The 19017-nt window shown below is 36.7% G+C and overlaps 1 protein-coding gene across 2 annotated transcripts in view; it reads right to left on the bottom strand.

Moving 5' to 3' along the window:
* Window positions 1–19017, bottom strand: part of Rnf24 (ring finger protein 24) — a 58773-nt gene that overhangs the window by 38887 nt on the left and 869 nt on the right. The gene's annotated exons all lie outside the window — the stretch shown is intronic.

The following is a 19017-nucleotide window of genomic DNA, read 5'->3' as shown; positions in this document are numbered from 1 at the left end:
TAAGATTCACATACGTAAATGTTATTTCATCTTCTTAATCACCATAGGGTGGGTAACTCATGGTCCAATATTCAGATCAAGAAACTGGCACTTAGAAAAGACAAACTTACTGCCCAAACTTAAAGTACCAGAGGTTGGTAGAAGGGACTGAAATCCACATCTGATTCCAAATTTATGTATTACTTTTCCTGTGAGAGCCTACTGCTTTCTTGCCTGCATGTTTTTTTTTTTTTTTTTTTTTTGTCTTTTTCATTTTTATCGGTACCAGGGATCGAACTCACGACTGCCTGCTTGCAAGGCAGGCACTTATGCCGCTGAGCTAAATCCCCAGCCCAGAGAGCCTACTGCTTTCTGTGAACCTTACTAAGCTTGAACCAAACTAAAAGTGTTAGAACAGATGTACAACTCAAACAACTCTTTATGTTTGGTTCCTGTACCAGTCAACACATTAATTTACCCTAGGTCATCTTTATGGTCTTAGAGACTAGAGGCCACAGAAGGACCAAGATCATAATTCCTAATTAATATGGGGACAAAGTATCTATTTTAAACTTTTTCTTCTTAAATGATTTACAGAAAAACTGCAGAAGTCTCTATACTTTTCAGCTAAATATCCCTAATATTAAATAAAATTACAGTATAATGCTAGGGAAATAAGATGGGTACAAACCTTATTAACTAAAACACAGATTTTATTCAAATTTTACCTACTGCCAATTTATGTCCTTTTTCTTGTTGTAAGATCTAATCCAGACTTCCACATTGCATTTAGTCATATTTAATCTTTAGTTTCTCCCAATCTGACAAAGAATTGCATTTTCTGTGTTAAAATTAATCAAGGTTCTTTTTATTGTGAAAATGCCATGGTATTTTTGGAATCAGCACTAAATACTGAAAACTTGCCTTGGGAATTGCTGGGATAACTAAAAAAAATCCTGAAATAAAGAGCCAGAGTGATCCTAAAGATAAAGTCACTCTCTAAATAAAGAGAACAGACTGTGATAATCTCAGTAGGTCTGTGGCATTTAAGACACCTGCCCATAAGAAAACAAATAAGTTCCTGGAAAAGAACAAGGCGCCAGATATCAACAAAACTCTGTTTAATGCAGCAATCATGAAAGATTTAATCTGTTGTTAAATTAAAGGACGTGGGCTGGGAAGCTGCATAAGTGCCTGCTGGGCAAGCGTGCAGTCATGAGTTCGATCCCCAGTACAAAAAAAAAAAAAAATAATAATAAAAAAATTAAAGGCCTTGAGTTTGTTCAGTATTTAGAGAAAGTAAATTAATAACTAAATTCAAATATACAAAAGCTGGGGGCTGGAGACTTAGCTCAGCAGCATAAGCGCCTGCCTTACAAGCAAGCGGTCGTGAGTTCGATCCCCGGTACCGATAAAAAGGAAAAGGACAAAGGAAAAAAAAAATACAAAAGCTATTACATGGCTCTAAGTCCTCTTAATATGTGGACCCCTTTTCTAACTGGTAACATAAAACATGCTGTGCTATAAGTGACCCTTGTTCAAACTTAGCCCTGCAGAAGGTTGTGAGTCTTTTTTAGAACATAAGACGGTTCAGCGGACCCATCCCTTACTTTTCTACTGTAAATTTGTACTTTTAGTAGCTGGCTATGTATCTCAGTTACCTTCCCCTGAGGGCAGGGAACAATCTTTGTGTTTTCTGATTTAGTATGATGAAGTGTGCAGATGTACAAAAGTGTCATAACAGGATATGGACCCACTTTTATGTGCTAGTTTTGTGTATGTTTATCCAAGCATCATGAGTGTCTAACAGACCCACACAGCTCCAGGATTTGTTAAAAAAAAGTTTTCTTTGGATTTTTCTGGTAGAAATAGCCCAATTCAGTATAATGGCAAATGAAAAATCAGATTTGTAAATTGTAGAGATCAAAAGTGAATCATCAGATTATTTATGCACAGATGATAAAGATGATCCATTGTGGTTAAAATACATGCTTTTATAACAGAAGTATGGTTTGGTATATGCCGATGATAATGATAACTTTGACATTGGCCATGTGAGCTCAAGTTCCTGTGACAATGAAATGGAGCAAAAATTGACTGATACAGACACGGGATGCAGACTTGCTTCATTCAGATGGTGAAGAAAATAGCAATACGAGTACATATTTGACTAGTCAAAATATTGCAATGCAATCAAGTGGAATGATCCAATGTTAGAATAGATATGAAAATATAGTGGAAGTCTTGACAGGGGTGAAACATAGTGGACAGGATGCTAGCACTGCCATTTAATGTCAGAAATTATAACCAATGAAATGCTACAAGATGCTGTGAAATACAAAGGCTGAAATGCAAGTAAAACCTTCTATAGGCACCAACAGCACAGGCATTAATTCTGCAGTCCCTGACTTAGTTATTCCCTAGTTAGGATTGCAAGAAAATCTTGATTTGCCATCAGTAAATGACAGGGTATGTCCAGCACAGAATGCTTATAATTGCCATTAAGGTTTCTCCTGATTTCCTGGTGCAAGGTTAATATAAAGGTTAGTGTTTAAATTTTTCTGAGCAGGGAATTATTTGGGACTGAGCCACACGTGGGCCTGGGCAACTCTGGACCATAGTAGATTTTCTGAAGTGACAGGTGGAATATGAAACTTGGAGAAGTGGCATTAGTTTAGCTGTATTTCTTCAACAATAATTTCCAGGTGGCTAATCTGTGTACATTAAAAGCCTATCAGTTTTTGGATCTTAATTTTGTAGAATAAAAATTCTATGATGCTCATGACTAACTCAGAAATCTTCAAACGGTTATGAATCTAGCAAAGTATGCAGGCCTGTGTGTGTGTGTGAACAAGGGGTACTAGTCACTAAGCCTAGGGCCTTGCACAAGCTTAGGCAAGTGCTCTGTCACTGCATGACATCCCCTCTTTTTACTTTTATTATTTTGAGTCAGGGTGTCACTAAATTGTTCAGATTGGCTTCAGATGTTAGATCCTCATGCCTGAACCTCTTGAGTATCTCAGAATATAGACACATGGGCCACAGCACCCAGCTCAGGCTGCTTTTTTATGAACTTTGACCTGGTCTAATACCTTATATTTCTATCTCCTTTGTCTATTAGTAGAGCCTTGTTTTTTGAAGAAAAATACAGGAAGACTTCATCATTAAGATGGTTTTACACAGAGGATGAAACAGACAACGGGGCAGATGAGGTATGTTAGTTCAATTGTCTGGGGCATGAGTCAGGTTCTGCTGATTTTATATTTTGAAAAACTCTGAAAATATCAGTCATTTCAGAACAGTGAATCATTTATCCCTAAATGGCTTTTAAAGAGTAAAGACTCGCAGGATCATTAGTCAGGTTGACTTTTCTTTTGTAAAAACGTTTACCAAGCTGTGCACATGGTAGCACCCGTGTCTAATCCCAGGACTCTAGGAGGTTGAGCAGGAGGATCACAAGTTTGTGTCCAGCCTAAGATCCTGTGTAAGTCAGATTCTGTCTCAAAATTTAAAATAATTAGAAAAAAAAGCTGTGGCTCAGTGTGAAGGCCCTGAATTTAATTCCCAGTACCACAACATAAAGTAAAATAAAATAACCTGACCACTACCATAATCTTTATCATGCAGAGTTCTATTGCTTTCATTTTAAAGGTGGATATATTAGACTATACTAATTTTTTGCCCTACAAGATCAGGAATAACAGAAGAGTATCTCATGCCAGACAGGCAAAGCCTTGAGGTGTATGTTTCCAGCAAGGTAAGATATATCTAGGGTTGGGTCTATTCTCCGTTTATCATTTTCCCCAGGGGATATTATACTCTGTGGAAAAATTTATATTAATTCAACTCACAAGAAGTTGGTTCATAAACCGTAATATCAACCTATAAGTAAAACTGGGAAATGCATCTAGCAATGCTCTCCTGGATGACCCCCTTGCACTAGCCCAATTACAGAAAGGAAAATGATACATTCTTTTTTTTTTTTTTTCGTTTTTCGTTTTTTATCGGTACCAGGGATTGAATTTATGACTGCCTGCTTGCAAGGCAGGCGCTTATGCCGTTGAGCTAAATCCCCAGCCCCAATGATACATTCTTAGAGAAATTTCCATTAAGTTCTCAGCATTTATCCTCTAAAAGGACATTTCCATTCAGAAAATCAGTATCAGCTACTAGAAACACTGAATCCTTCTTTAGAGAAGAGACATAAAGGCAAATGCTCCTCCGTTTTCCCTTTTTAATGGTTAGCAGGACTGTGCAAAGACTAATAATGCTTTGCCCTCCTTCCCTCCCTTCCCTGTTTTCCTTTCTCCAACTGTACTTAAGAGTTTATAGGTGCGTGGCTATGCTTTCCAGCTGTCTTTGCAGCTAGGCATGTCCACACGTCTCAGTTCTGGTCAGCAATGGATGCATACAGAAGTGGCCAAGATTCATGTTTAGCACATCTCTCAGAGGCGCCTTCTAGATTCTACTTTATGCCTTTTCCCATCCTGTTCCCCGTAATGTGGATGCCGCCCTCCTGTGCAGTAAGGATGAGATTTACACTTATTATGTTGCTACTCAGAGTTACAGATTTGGAACATTTTAGATTTCAGATTTTCAGATTAGAGATAGTTAATCTGTAATATAAGCTAATTGGTTATCCCAAAATAAAATACCTACAATTTGATTCATAAAGCTCATATAACTAAAAATTAAGCATATAAGCCTAGACACTATATAATATTGGGTCATTATACAGAATAATCAGCAGAAAAATTAGTTACAAAAGGAAAATATCAAATAAAAATGACAATGGCACAACAGTTTTGGTTATAACAGTCCTATAGACTATGTACGTTAAAGGGCCAGGGATATAGCTCAGTGGCACAACACTTGTCTATGTATGTTACAGATTATTGTCCTCTTACTGAAAGATACACCAATAATCATGACATTATTTACATACACTAACGCTGCTAAGAATAAGGATGAGACATGAATGTCTCCTGCATTCTATACCAGAATACCATTATTTGGTCTGCAACTATAGTGACTGTAGAGAGCTTTTCTCATCATCTGTAGGGAACAATGAGCCAGGGAATACGTCAATTTTCTTAACTTGTAAAAAGTTACTTTATCTCTTCTTACAGAATAGGTCAGCTTGCTTTTAAGAATCTTACAATAACAAAAAGATAACAAGGATGAACCCTGAAAACATGCCAAGTGAAAGAAGCCAGTCACAAAGAGCCATATATTGTGTGATTCCATTTTACATAAAAGGCCCAGAATAGATAAAGTCTATAGGAGCAAGGGATTGGTGGTGCCTTAGGGTAGGGAGGGGATATACATATATCCCATTTTATATGTACATATTTTTTCCCTAAAAGTTTAAATGACATAGTAACAATTTTTTCATATCATATGACAGTCACTGGACTGTAACTTCTGACTAGGCACAGCTCAGCAACTAAGCTCACAGCAACTAAGCAGGCAGCATTTAACTGGCCTTGTATCTATGAAAAAGAGAGAATGCGATGCACCAAAGATTTGTTCTTCTATTCGCTCCTCTCATTGTCTCATCCCTTGCACTACAACGATCATCTTAGTAGAGTACTTTATTTATTTTTGCCCTGGGGCTAGAACCACTGAGCTACATACCCATCTCTTTTATTTTGATAGTGCTGCCAAGTTGCCTAGGTTAGCCACAAAATTATGATTTTTCTGCTAAAGTACATTCACAATAACTCTTAAATATATAATTACCTTCATCTGAGCTCAGAGAGGTGGTGGGTCCCCTAAGGCCACAGGATTAAACAGATATCGTCAGAGTAGCTCAAATCCCACATGCTTCTTATATCATTCAACTGTTTTGTCATTATGAAAATAATCTTGGCCTTTTTCTTGAGATGAGGTCTCACTGTGTAGTTCAGATCAGCCTCAAATTTGAAGTATTCTCTTGCCTCAGTATCCCAAGTGCTGGGAATATATGCGTGTACCACCCTACCCAGCTAGTGAAAATAAACTTGAAATTTATTGTGCCAAAATATATGCTTAGATTGCTAATAGAATTGGAAGTTAGCTTGAATAAAATCTAAATGCAGGCTTCACTGATTTTTACTGCATTTGTGAGAAATTATTTTAGCCTGTAGAATTAACATTTTCTAAGGAAACAGTTTTCTCCAGCTTTACAGGAACTTTAAAGTCAGTTCATATGAAAAATGTCATAAAAGGAATACTAAAATGACATCCTGAAATCTAATAAATTCAGGACTGAATTAAAACTTAACTTCATTAAATGTATTAAAGCTATTCATGAAGTTTCCTTACCCAAAAATATGCTTTCTATAAATTCAGACTGAATGATACCTAGCACATAAGAGATACTCAACAAATATGACATGACTGAAGGTAAGATAGTAAATCCAAGCAGAATATATACTGGATGAAATACCTGAAATAGTCTTAAAAAGACATTATGGGCTGGGAATATAGTTCAGTGCCACAGTGCCTGCCTGGCAAGTGCAAAGTTGTGACTTTGATTCTCTATAGCCCCCTCAAAATATTTAAAATTTTTTTAAAAATTAAAAAGACAAAAACTATCCTTGTTTCTGGTAGAATGTACAGCTTTGTGGCTTTCAAAGATCAGAACCTCAAAGCACTAACAGTCATGATCCATCACTTTCAGGCCTCCTACTTCCAGCACCCAAGGTAACAGGACAAAACCTGGATGGTAAGGTTCAAGCACAGGGGAATTTGGTTCCATTAAACAAGGGTGAAGGTAAGGCAACAGAGTTGAAATATAATTTCCTAGACAGGCTCTTTGCTCGAAGGAATTTCATGTTCTTTATTAAAGTGACGAAATCAACCCTTCTTGCCCAGTGCCTAATGTAGTGACTTGCTACAGTGATGTAGTAACAATTTTTTCATGTCATATGACAATCACTGGACTGTAGCCTCTGACCAAGCACAGCTCAGAGGCGTTCTACAAGCATCTGTTTAATTCACTAATTAGAAAATGTCATTTTTAGCACTAAAACCATTTTAGAGCTCAGAGGAGAAATAATTAACTTTCATACTTAGCTCAATTGATCAAAAGTGATTATGCTAGCCAGGCATGGTGACACATGTGTGTAACCCCAGCACTTAGGAGGTTGCGGCTGGAGGATCACAAATTCAAGGCCAGCTTGGGCCACCTTCAAGACTGGCCTGGACTATACGGTGAGCGCCTATCTCAATCAAACAATACTGGTTTCTTTGTAATGGTATTCTTTATTTTGCAGAGAAGAGCCACAGTGATTGTATTTTTAAGTAAATACCACATTCATATCAATGATTTGCCTATGGAGAAATCATAGTAGTGCATACAGAGGGATGGAAAATATGGTGAATGCTGTTATTGAGTGCTGTCTAATGAAACGCAGGTTCATAAAACCACTGCAGGCCCAGGGATTTAGCTCAGTGGCATAAGCGTCTACCTTACAAGCGTGAGGTTGTAAGTTCAATCCCCGGTACAAAAATAAAATAAAATAAAATAAAAACACTGCAGTATGTCCTCATGCACCTTATTCACCAGATCTGGCACCACACAACGTTTCACTCTTCCCCAAAGTCCAAATGATCATGAAAGTAAGTGTTTTGAATTAATTCAGGACACTGAGGGAGCTAGGACAGCATAACTAAAAACATTCACGAGAGGACTTTCACAGCTGCTTCACTAAGTGGCAAGAACAATGGAATGTGTTGGAAGTGAAGTATCTTGAAGGGAATTAATGGCAGTATGCCTTTTACTGTAATGAAAATTTAAAATTTAAATACATATCATGGATTTTGATCATACCATGTATTTTTGGTGTTCTCAAGTAATGTGATTAGAGGCTGTCTAGAGATAGTTACTAAGCTAAACAACATACTAACCTGTTAATTTTTATACCAAGTTACTTTCTCCAGAGTATAAGGATTTAGGAAATGAATAAAAACAAACTTTTGAGGTAAAATAGAGCAGGACAAGTAAGTAAGGTATTACTCACTAGTAGCAATATATTCAGTAAAAGAAGGTGAAGATATACAAAGTTAAAGAAGCATTATGAGAAATGGAGATCAACAACTCTATTCCATAAAGTGAAATTTAAATAAAAAGAATAATTATTCAATGAAAAGTTGTCTCTGCTTTTAAAAGCATTTATGCATTAATTCTAAAATACACAGCTTTCATTTCTTTAACCTACACACAATTTCATGACCACATTAACAATGTTTCAGGGACACAAACACACTTACACAGAAGAAAAGCCCAGTAATTGCTAGAAAGAAAGGCTATTAAGAGAGAACATTAAAAAGGCAGAGCATGTCCAATGGTTTTATTTGTTTTTACAGATGATAGGCACCCACAGATCTGACAAGTCAAGCTCCTTTCTGCATGAAAGATTTAATGTCAAGTTAAAATGGGGAAAGAAACAACTAAAGAGAAACTCTGGATAAAAATATTCAAATTTGTAGGTTTTAACATAAGTCTCAGAGTAATTAAGGATTTGGAATCAGTAGGTAGTATTTCTGAGAAACCATAAAAATTGGTTTGAGAGGATCTAGAGTATTATATTAAAAATTTTTCTTAATTTCAGTGTAGAGGGCAGGGGGTTGAGGTGGTATAGAATGCAGTTTTTGGTTTTTTGTAATTCAGGATTCCTTTCTTTCGTTCTTTCTTTTTCTGGTTTGAGCTTCAAAACCAGAGCAAACTAGGCAAGTGCTCTGCCAGCATTTCTTTTTCTAATTCAAAAAGCTGTTGATCAAGCTTTTATCTTGCTTAAGAGGCAAACAGGTCTGGAAAAAGACACCCCAAAATGCCCATCATGAGCTGGGTATGGTGGTGTATTCCTGTAATCCCAGCCCTTGGGGGGCTGAGGCAGAAGGACTGCTGAGAGTTCAAGGCCAGCCTGGGCGGCACAGAGTTTCAGGGAAGCTTGAATTACATGAGAGACTTTGTCTCGAAAGAAAGAAAGGAAAGAAAGAAAGAAAGAAAGAAAGGAAGAAAGAAAGAAAGGCAGAAAGAGAAAGAAAGCACTATTATCTTTTTCATTTTATTGGAGGAAAATAAATTTTAAAAACAATGTTGTTGTAGTGTTAATTTTCTTTATCATTTATATTTGTCCCCAATCTCAGAACCTATTAGTAACTCAGTGATAGTTAACCTCTCAGAGACTCTACTGTATGAAGAATAAATGAATTAGACATTTCAGGAAGAAAGGATGGGTCAAATCAACTTTGGGAATCCCCCAACTTTTATGTTAATCTAGTACTCTTCCCTCTCTACTGTTTGATTCGAGACTAGAAAAGGCTTTTCTATATATGTACTTTTAACCTTTGGAGGTACGGGAGCACATGTCTTAACTGTGAAAGAAAAGCAGTTAATTCTTATTTTACTATAGTACTCAGAATTTCAACATAACACACGTTAAATAAAAGATAAATCTTTGGTTCAGTTAACTTAATTCCTTTTATTGTGATGAAAATTTGTTATCTTTTATCAAATACACAAAAGTACACAAAAGTTACGTACTTCACAAGTACATACAGTTACATGGCAGGTTCTTATATACACTATACTTCAGGGTAGCTCCAAGACACCTAGCTGATGAGGTAAATAAGGGCCCTCTTTAAAAAAGTCTTGCTAATGAATGTGGAAGAGATGAGAGAGCAAGAAAAATTATTATTTTGCCACCACACACACAATGCTTTTAGGCTGGCTGATGACCACCAGCGGAGCCTTTCAGCAACAATAGAAGTGGGACGACATCCAGAAACAGCAAATGTCTAGAAATGATGCAATATTAGGCATCTGTCAAGAAACTGAAACTTGACTTTAATCCAGCCTCAAGAACTAATCTCTACTTACACAAAATATAGAACATTAAACATCACCACAATCATGCAAGTAGGTAAATCCCAAGTGAGAAAAGTCCACAGAACAAATGACCCAGTTTGCGCAACAAGTCCGTGAGACAACACAAAAAAAGGAAGAGGAGGAACTGCCCTAGATTAAAATAGCCATGAGACAAAATGACCAAGGTGACTCATTTCATAGTCAATCTGAGTATGAAAAAACCATCTCTTAAAAAGATATTCTTCAGACAATCAGGCAAAGCTTCACTGGGTCTAGTTGTGAGATGATAGCAAAGTGAAACGGCTAATTTTGTTAGATATGAGAATGGTATTTTGGTTCTATAAGAAAATGTTTTATTTTTAGAGATATGTATAGAAGTACGCTATAGAAAATGGTTGGAATTTAGTTTACCCCAACAAAGAAAGGTGCAATATAAAAGATAAATGAAATAAATGTGGCAAAACCTTGTAATTGTTGAATTTGAGCAATAGGTATATGTATGTTGTACCAATCTACTTTTCACTGTTTTTATAATTTTTAAAGAAAGTCACTAGTAGAGAAATCTGACAAACTGTACAGGTAAATCTATTATGTAATATTAACCTCAAGTGGAAAATAAAAGAGTAAAAAATTTACATGGCAGTTGATTATACAGAAATGGAAGAATTACATTTTCCTTGTAGAACACAGACAAGTATGTAATATTAATCCTGTTTTATGCCTGAGCAGAATATTTCATTGAACATCAACAGTACAGAACAAGTAGTTTTATGCAACATACTTAAAAAAAAACTTTTAAAAACACAGCTGTCTATTCTCCCCTTCAACTGTCATGCTTTTATATAATTCTGGAGTTCTAAATGGATGGTGGTAGTGAATTAAAAGAGAAACTTGAGACACAGAAAACAGAAGTCACAGCTGCATTCTAAAGTGAATGCTGTAAATTTTTCTTTTTATGCAATCATTTGATTACTTTTTAGGAATGCGGACCTCCTTCACATTCCTGCTGAAGTAGTATTTTAAATTTTAGTATGTAATATTCACAGTATATTCCAGACACTGCTAGTAAAGGTTCTGTGGAGCTTAATTTTCAAAATAACTTCAAAATAGTGCAAAGTAAACCAAAAAGAAAATCAGTGGCTTCCCAGAAACAGATTTGAAATGTAAAATATTTCATTTCTAAAAGAACATTGGTTCTTAAACCATTGTTGTGGTTGTTGTTATGAACCATTCTGAAACCCTTTTCAGTGGGGTTTCTTGTACTGTTAAGGCCCCTGTTAGAAACTCTTACAATACTTTCTCATGGGTAAGCAGGTCTAAATCAAGTGAATTGTCCCTGGCATTTCAACCTCATTCTACATTACTTTTTTTTTCTTGTCTTTTTGAGACAAGGTCTCAGTATGAAGTTCAGGCTGGCCTTAAGCTCACTTTGTAGCCCAGGATGGTCTTGAACTATTAACAATCCTCCTGCCTCAACCTCCCAAGTGCTGGGATTATAGGCATGCACCACCATGCCTGGCTATACTGTTTTTTTTTTTTTAATAACACGCATTAGTCAAATATGTTAGTTATGGTTCCCTGAAGATACTGCTTTAACATTTTTTTTGGTACCAGGGATTGAACTCACAATCTCATGTTTGCCAGGCAGGCACTTATACCACTGAATTAAATCCCTGGTCCCCACATTTTTTTTTTTTTTTGATATGTCCACTATCTTCTGTATATTCCACGCTATTGCCAACTACCTGATAAAAATGTATCCATCCTTCATGATCTGTCTCAAGCAATATTACTTCCACAAAATCTGCCTTGATCCCCTAAACCTTTTTCTGAACCTCGGCCTTCTGCCTTTCCAGTATCTTTCCACACTGTGTATCTTATATTTATTGAATACTTGTCTACTCTGGGATTCTGTGTGAAATAGCAGTGAAACTGAAAATTATCACCAAAGACATTCCTGGTAGTAGGTTGAATGGGAACTCCCCAAAAGATACATGAAACTACGAATGTGACTCTTTTTTTGGAGAAAGGGTCTCTGTAGATGTAACTAAGTAAAGGATCTGGAGATAAAATCTTTTTAGATTATTTGGGTAGACTCTAAATCCACTGCCAGTTGTCTTTATCAGAGGGAGAAATAGAAGGCCACACGCAGACAGAAGACTGAAAATGTACATAGCTGCAGAAAGCTAGGGAGAATTCTCCCCTGTTCACTGGGGAGTGTAGCACCCTGACTGACACTTTGCTTTCTGACTTCTGAACTGTGAGAGAATTAATTTGTTATGAGCCACCAACTTTGTCACAATTTGTTTCAGCAATCCTTGAAAACTAACACATTCTCTTTGCCCATTCTAACAAGTCATTTTTACTTCACTTTTATTTATTGTAGTACTTTTGCAAGAATATCAGAGGAGATAAAAATATGTAGACGCTTCCCAAATCTCTCCCTCATCTCCAGCTATTCTCTGCAAAGATCTCTGAACTTCTTTTTTCAATAGCCCTTCAGAAGCATGGGTGCAGGACAGCATCTGAATAGGAGACTGCCTTCATGAGAAAGTTGACAGCAGTATGACAGGTAATGGGGCTGTGGAGGATGGAGGTTTGGATCTAAACCTGATCCCGGACCTGGGCACCTGAATAGGTTATTTCTTTAATTTTGACATCCATAAGTAATGTTTTATGGATTGTTGTAAGGAGTAAATAAATAATATTGTACATACATAGCTACAGGCATAAAATGTTTTCAGTATATATTACCAGGAAAGATAGTTTTTTTAGTATATTATCTCTGGCTATTATAACATACTGTTGTGTGATTTTAAAAAATAATCTTTATTATCACCACAAAAACTCCTTCTGGCTTATTTTCAGAGATAACAAGTGTGAGTGAAATCTTTAATGAGAGTCATGCAAGATTTCCAACATATTTCTGTGGAAATGATTTTGCGATTTCTTTCATGCTAACAAAATACCAATTTCTTTTTCACTGAAGAAAAGCCTGTATCTTTAATTTCCCTTCTCGTCTACTTCCCACAAACTATATTAACTCATTATTTGATGTTTTATTATCTGCCAACCTTTTTAATTCAGTCAAAGATGAAGAGACGGTATGAACTTTGAGAGCCTGCTAGGAGGTTCCAGCAGGGGACCACAGGTGCACGAATATTCTTGACCAATAAACATCTCCCTCCATCATGGAAGGTCATTCTCTTCCATAGAGTACTCAGTGCGAGAAATGCACATGGAATGGTGAGGGAGGAATGGGGCTAGAATTCTAGCTAGCCAGTTAAATCAACCATAGCAATCAATGGGTTGACAGATGTCACTGTCAGACTGCCCTCATATCTTGAAAAGACTACTGAAGATGACAGCTAGACCCTGTTTCAAGATTATATCACAGAACATAATTTCACATGCTCAGATTTGGGAAATATTAATAAAGAGATACAGGCAGTTCTTGTGGGTTTTGTTTGTTTACGTTTTGGTTTGCCTAGATGAACTTAACCTAGGTGATCAGTTTCCAAATTTGAAAAAAATTCAATAGACACGATCATCAAACGTAAAGAATGTTCATTATCTTTCAGTGCCATATTTGCACTTCTTTTATCTCAAACTACTATGACATAAGTTCACTAAAAGAAGTGAAAAACTGTCTGATATAAGCACCTATCTAATTAGGAAAACATAGAAGCAGATAAAATGAGATATTTTAGGACAACATACAGTATTAGCCCCTCTCTTGAAGTCTCTGTTTTCCATGGGAGCAGGCATTATAATAAGATGAACAATGTTACTAATCCAAATGACTAAAACTTTAGAAGAAGAGGAAAATGAAAATAAAAGACAAAACTCACTAAACTTTTCCACAGCAATTCACTCACTACTTAACATGACGTGCATTTGTGGTGTTGTCTAAGAAGTCTTCCTTTCTCTCACGCTTGTAGGCTTTTTCCAACTCCCTGGAACAAGCACAAGGGAGGCCCAGTGCAACTCTCTGGTGTCGGACTATCTTTAGGGCAGGTGGAAGGCCCTGGCTGGCTTTCCCAAGAGTAGCCAATGAAAAACAAGGCCTTGACCAGCTATTTCTGGACCAGCTGGCATGGAACAAAGTATTTCCTACCTCCAGAGCAGAGAAGGCTTAGCCAGCTGGCTTTCAAAGGACTGCACTTGTTGGAGTACTCACAGTTTCTTTCAAACTATCTGGCATTCTTTTAGAATCTTCAACTACTCAACACTACACTTAGGTCTGAAACACTCAGATACTGAAAGAGTCCCTACTACCTATCCAGATAAAAAAAGGAAAATGCAGAGAAACTGCTAAGTCAGTTACTTCAAGAAACAATTTCTATAACCACAATTTAAGCTTGCATATATCTTAAAACCTAATATATTCCCATGGTTATTAAGCAAACTTCTAAAATAAAAGCTAAGACAAGTAACAAGGAATAAAGTAAAAAAAAAAAATTAACATGAAGAAAATAATTTCTTAAGGCTTGCAGAACCTAGTTCTTTCTACTCTGCACTTCTACAGAGCCCTCTGTGTCCTTCATGTGGCCTTCAGAATGACCTTGTACTGCTATTTATATTTACTTTTCCAGATAGCTGAGAAGTGAAAAGAACTGTCTTAGAGTCACTTTTAAAAAGTCTGATGTCATGTTGGTTATTTCGAATGTTTCAGCAAAGAAGACAGAAGGAAACATAATGTAAAACAACATAAAGAAGGACATTTACTCCTAAAAAGTCATGTATTGAAGGTTTGCTCGCCAATGGAGCAATGTTCAAGGTGGAGTCTACAGAGGTGACAGAATCATGGGGACACTAACCTCATCCATGAGTCCACTGGCTGAATGTGCTATCAGGAGGTGGGGCCTAGTTGGAAGAAGTAGGTCATTCTAAGATTTTGGACAGGAATCTGAATTTGTCTAGTAATAAAGTTAGATGAATGATAAAGTAGCTATAAATAGGAAAAAATAATGGGTAAGGATATTTTAAAAATGTGTCTACACCATAACAGGACTCTAACAATGCCCAATCAAGGTGTGTCTCTGTAGTTTAATCTGTCTCCATCTTCTTGTCACATTCCTGCAATCTGTTTGGCACATTCAGTGGTAAGATATTTAATCAAGAAGCTTAAAGACATGAATGGTTCTTTTATTTACTGAAGTAGATTCCTTTTAAATGCAGTTGATGGCTTCATGTTCATTCTAGAGGTGATTTCATTGCATTGTTTGAAGAAATTCTTTGATGTTACCTGTTATTTTCATTGATGATTTCATTTAAAAGTTAAAAAAAACCAGCAAAATATCTTAACATCCCATATTCTCTAACGAATACAAATGCATCTCCAGTGGTTAATCTCAAAATGCCTGAAAAGGTGCCATAAAGCAAAAGTGAGCAGAGAACTTGGCCTGATGGCCCTGGGCACCTAGCAGGTGTGTGTTCCTGATCATCCAGTTGTGCTCCTGAACCATGATATTACGACTCAAAACATTCCAGGGTGAACTTATGTTTGTACTGGTTCTAAGAAAGGGAATAAAACCCCACCTTTAGACAGAGGCATGTCAAAAACACAAAGAAGGCCACGAGTGATGGTGCATGCCCATAATCCCAGCACTCGAGATTCAAGGCCAGCCTTACAAAGTGAGTTCAAGGCCAGCTTGAACTGCATAGTGAAACCCTATCTGGAAAAAGACAAAAACAAAAACAAAACAACACACCCCCCCACAAAAAATAGCATACTGGTAAAGCGAACTGTGTGAGTATAAACATACCATGCAGTCATGAAAATACAAAATCTACCCTCCAAGCAAAAGGAGAGAAAAAGGCCTACATCGAAGTATATTACGAAATGTCAGGAATACCAGACATCCTAAAATTTTTCCAAATGCAAATTTTTCTAAATACAGCTCAATGGAAAAAGGAAATAGAAGAGAATGGTATCAGACTTCTCAATAGCAACATTAGAACCTAATAATGGAACAATGCCTTCAAAAAAGGGACACTAATTCTCAATGTAGAATTCACCATTGAGCTAAGTCATCATTCAAATGGCAGGGTAAAATAAAGGCATTTCCAGATACGTAAATTCTGAATTCAGGAAGGAACATGAGGTTTTGTATGTACCTTTTCTCAGGAAGCCACTAAAGAATACGGAAGACAGGATCCAGGAAATAGAGCTAACACAGGTATTGGCAAAGGGATTTTCCAAGATGATGACAAAGGGAAGTCCTAGGATGACAGCTATGCTGTAGTTGGAGACCAACCCAATCTAGACTGGAACAGGAAAGGTAAGAACTTTTTCCCAGGAAAAAGAAATGAAAATGAAAAAGTACCTGAAAATGCTGAAAGTTTATTAGTTCTCTCAGAGTTTGAGGTCAAATTAGTGGCTGACAACAAAGAAAATTATGCAAATGAAAAACAAAAGACACAATTATATCATCCAGGCAAAACAAAAGTTGTGCGAGAAGAAAATGTAACAACAGTACCCTTCATGGTTCATCTGTGAATAACAGGAACGCTGTCATAGCATACAATACTGAACTCTGATTTAACTTGGAACTGTAAACTACGCATGAGAATGCAGGATGGTTGTACAGGACAGCTATATCCTCTACGTCCTAAATAGTTTTCCAGACTATGCAAAGACAAACAAAAATAGTACAAACATTAAAAACAAAATCAGCTGAATCATATGAAACTGTTTTTTTCTTTTTTTTGGTGGTACCAGGGATTGAACTCATAACCTCACATTTTCCAGGCAGTGGAAATGAGCTAAATGCCAATGAGCTAAATCCCCAGCCCTGTTTTGGTTTTTTAAAACAGGTTCTAGTTCAGGCTGGCCCCTATGAACTCACTATGTAGTGTAGTCTGGCCTGGAACTTGGGGAGATGATCCTGTCTCAGCCTCCCAAGTACTGGGATTATAGGTGTGTGCCACCATGCCCTGCTGTTAAAAGTGCTGATTTTAAAATCATGTTCCAATCCAAAAAAAGAGACAATTTTCATGGTACAAGTTAATAATTAATAATATTACTGTCAGTTTTAGAATAAGCAGAAAATAGCTATTGATAACTGTCAATGGAAAAAAAAATTTTTGTTAGCAAACATCGCCAGGAGGATAATAGGTTCCAGTTTTGGATAACAAAATGTCAAATATATATTATTAGCAGCACTAACATAGTGATTATTTACTACAGAAACAATACAATGTAATTTACTTTCATGTTATAAAAGTTACATTAGAATTTTTCATCAGTTATCACACTACAGAAACACTGGACTATGTTGGCAAAATTTTGACTAACAATGCTAAAATAACAAGAGCAGGCTGTATTAGGTTCCTTTGTTGACATAAAAAATAGCTAAGTCACTCTTGCAAAATTAAAGCTCTATGAAATTGTGGTTTTGTAAGGCTACTTCAGTGATAGTTCCAATTAGCAACACTAGTTTTTAGATCTACTTGAGTTTGTAAGTTCATTAATATTAAAAATTTATTATACCATGAAACCAAAACTTATCCAATTAAGAAAACGTATAAATCTTTACCAATGTTAAAACTGTTACAAAAAAAGAATTCAAACTTGTTAATATAAGGTACAAATTTTTACCAAGAATAATGGATTCTGATTCAGCCAGTGGAAATTTTCCTCTTCAAACTAAAAGCAAATGTTTTAAACAGAGAGAATATGCATAAACAGATGCTGTGGGGGTTTACATTTCATTTTGCACTGAAAATTAGTAGAAATTAAAATACATGTGATTCAAAAACAACTAATGCTAAAGAGAATCCTGAAGAAAATTGAACCCATCCAATTATTCCTATTGTCCAGTATATGTCAGTATATATTTTAGCAATACTAGGGATTGAACCCAAGGCCTCACATGTTAGGCACACATTCTAGCACTGCACTACATCCTTAGTCCTTTTTATTTCACCAAGATACGTTCTCAATAAATTGTCCAATTTGCAATTCTCTTGCCTCAGTCCTCAGGACTACAGCTTGGGCCACCATGTCCAGCTATCGCCCTTCCACTATTTTGAATCAAAAGATTATAATAAAATAATTTTAAGTATATTTTTATAACTATAATTTTCCATCACTCTATAAAATTAGAAGCATAAAAAAAGAAAGTGAATGTAATTTCCCAACACAAAAAACCTTTTTATTTATTTATTTTTTTTTAGAGAGAGAGAGGGTTTCACCATGCAGTTCAGGCTGGCCTCGAACTCACTTTATAGTCCAGGCTGGACCTGAACTCACAGCAATCTTCCTGCCTCAGCCTTCTGAGTGCTGGGATTACAGTGGTGCACCACCACATCTAGTCACAATTATCTTCTAAAATTTAAATATTTTGGTTTAAAAACAAAATAGCAAGGAATAGCTGGTGCCATCACAATGGTCTCTTTTTAACTGTCTCTACATCAGCTGTAATTGCTCATAACTTTACCAGCCCAACAGTCAGGCAGGCAGTTCTACTGAGTCCAACTCTGGGACCTGCAGAGCTTCCTTCTTTTTCTGGAGATGACAATGAAAAAAGTAGTTCTGTTTTTCAGTAGTCCTGTAAGAGGAGCCATTGAGCTGGGCTGCACAACCAGACAACAGAACACAGGAAAATTCAGATCAAAGCCAGGGCGCCTGCCAAGGTAATATGCAATAAAACCCTTGGCCAAAGTATTAAAGGGGGGGGGGGAGCAAGGAGGTAGAAAGAACCTGCCAGACCACCTTCTCACAGGGAGGAGAAGAAACAAAATCTACCTACAGTGAAGAGCCAGAAAACTGTCCTAGATATGCTGGAGTATTCCTACAGGGATGTACGTAAGTATAAAGACATTACCCACGAACCAAATCCAGAAAGCAGTGTCCAGTATGTTGGAGTTTTCCTATGCACATAGATATGAATATTACCATTATCTACACCCCAAAAGCAAGGTGTTCTTAAGGATACAGCCATAAATTTTCAATTAACAAAACCCACTGATTTTACAGTCAGAAACAAAAAACTGGTATTTGAAGTAACACCAGAGACAAAATGAGGTATAGGTGTGAAGTAATCTTTGCACCCCCTTTTTTCCCTTCTGATGATCTCTAATTTTCTCATTTCACAGAGGTCACACTCGCGCGCGCGCGCGCCCACACACACACACACACACACACACACACACACACACACACACACGGTCACCAG

Source organism: Cavia porcellus, unplaced genomic scaffold (genome assembly GCF_034190915.1).
Source record: "Cavia porcellus strain 051 isolate PalLab524CR breed Dunkin Hartley unplaced genomic scaffold, mCavPor4.1 scaffold_5, whole genome shotgun sequence".
NCBI classification, from domain to species: Eukaryota; Metazoa; Chordata; class Mammalia; order Rodentia; family Caviidae; genus Cavia; species Cavia porcellus.
Note: the sequence above shows the minus strand (reverse complement) of the source record. Positions and strands in the feature narration are given on the sequence as shown.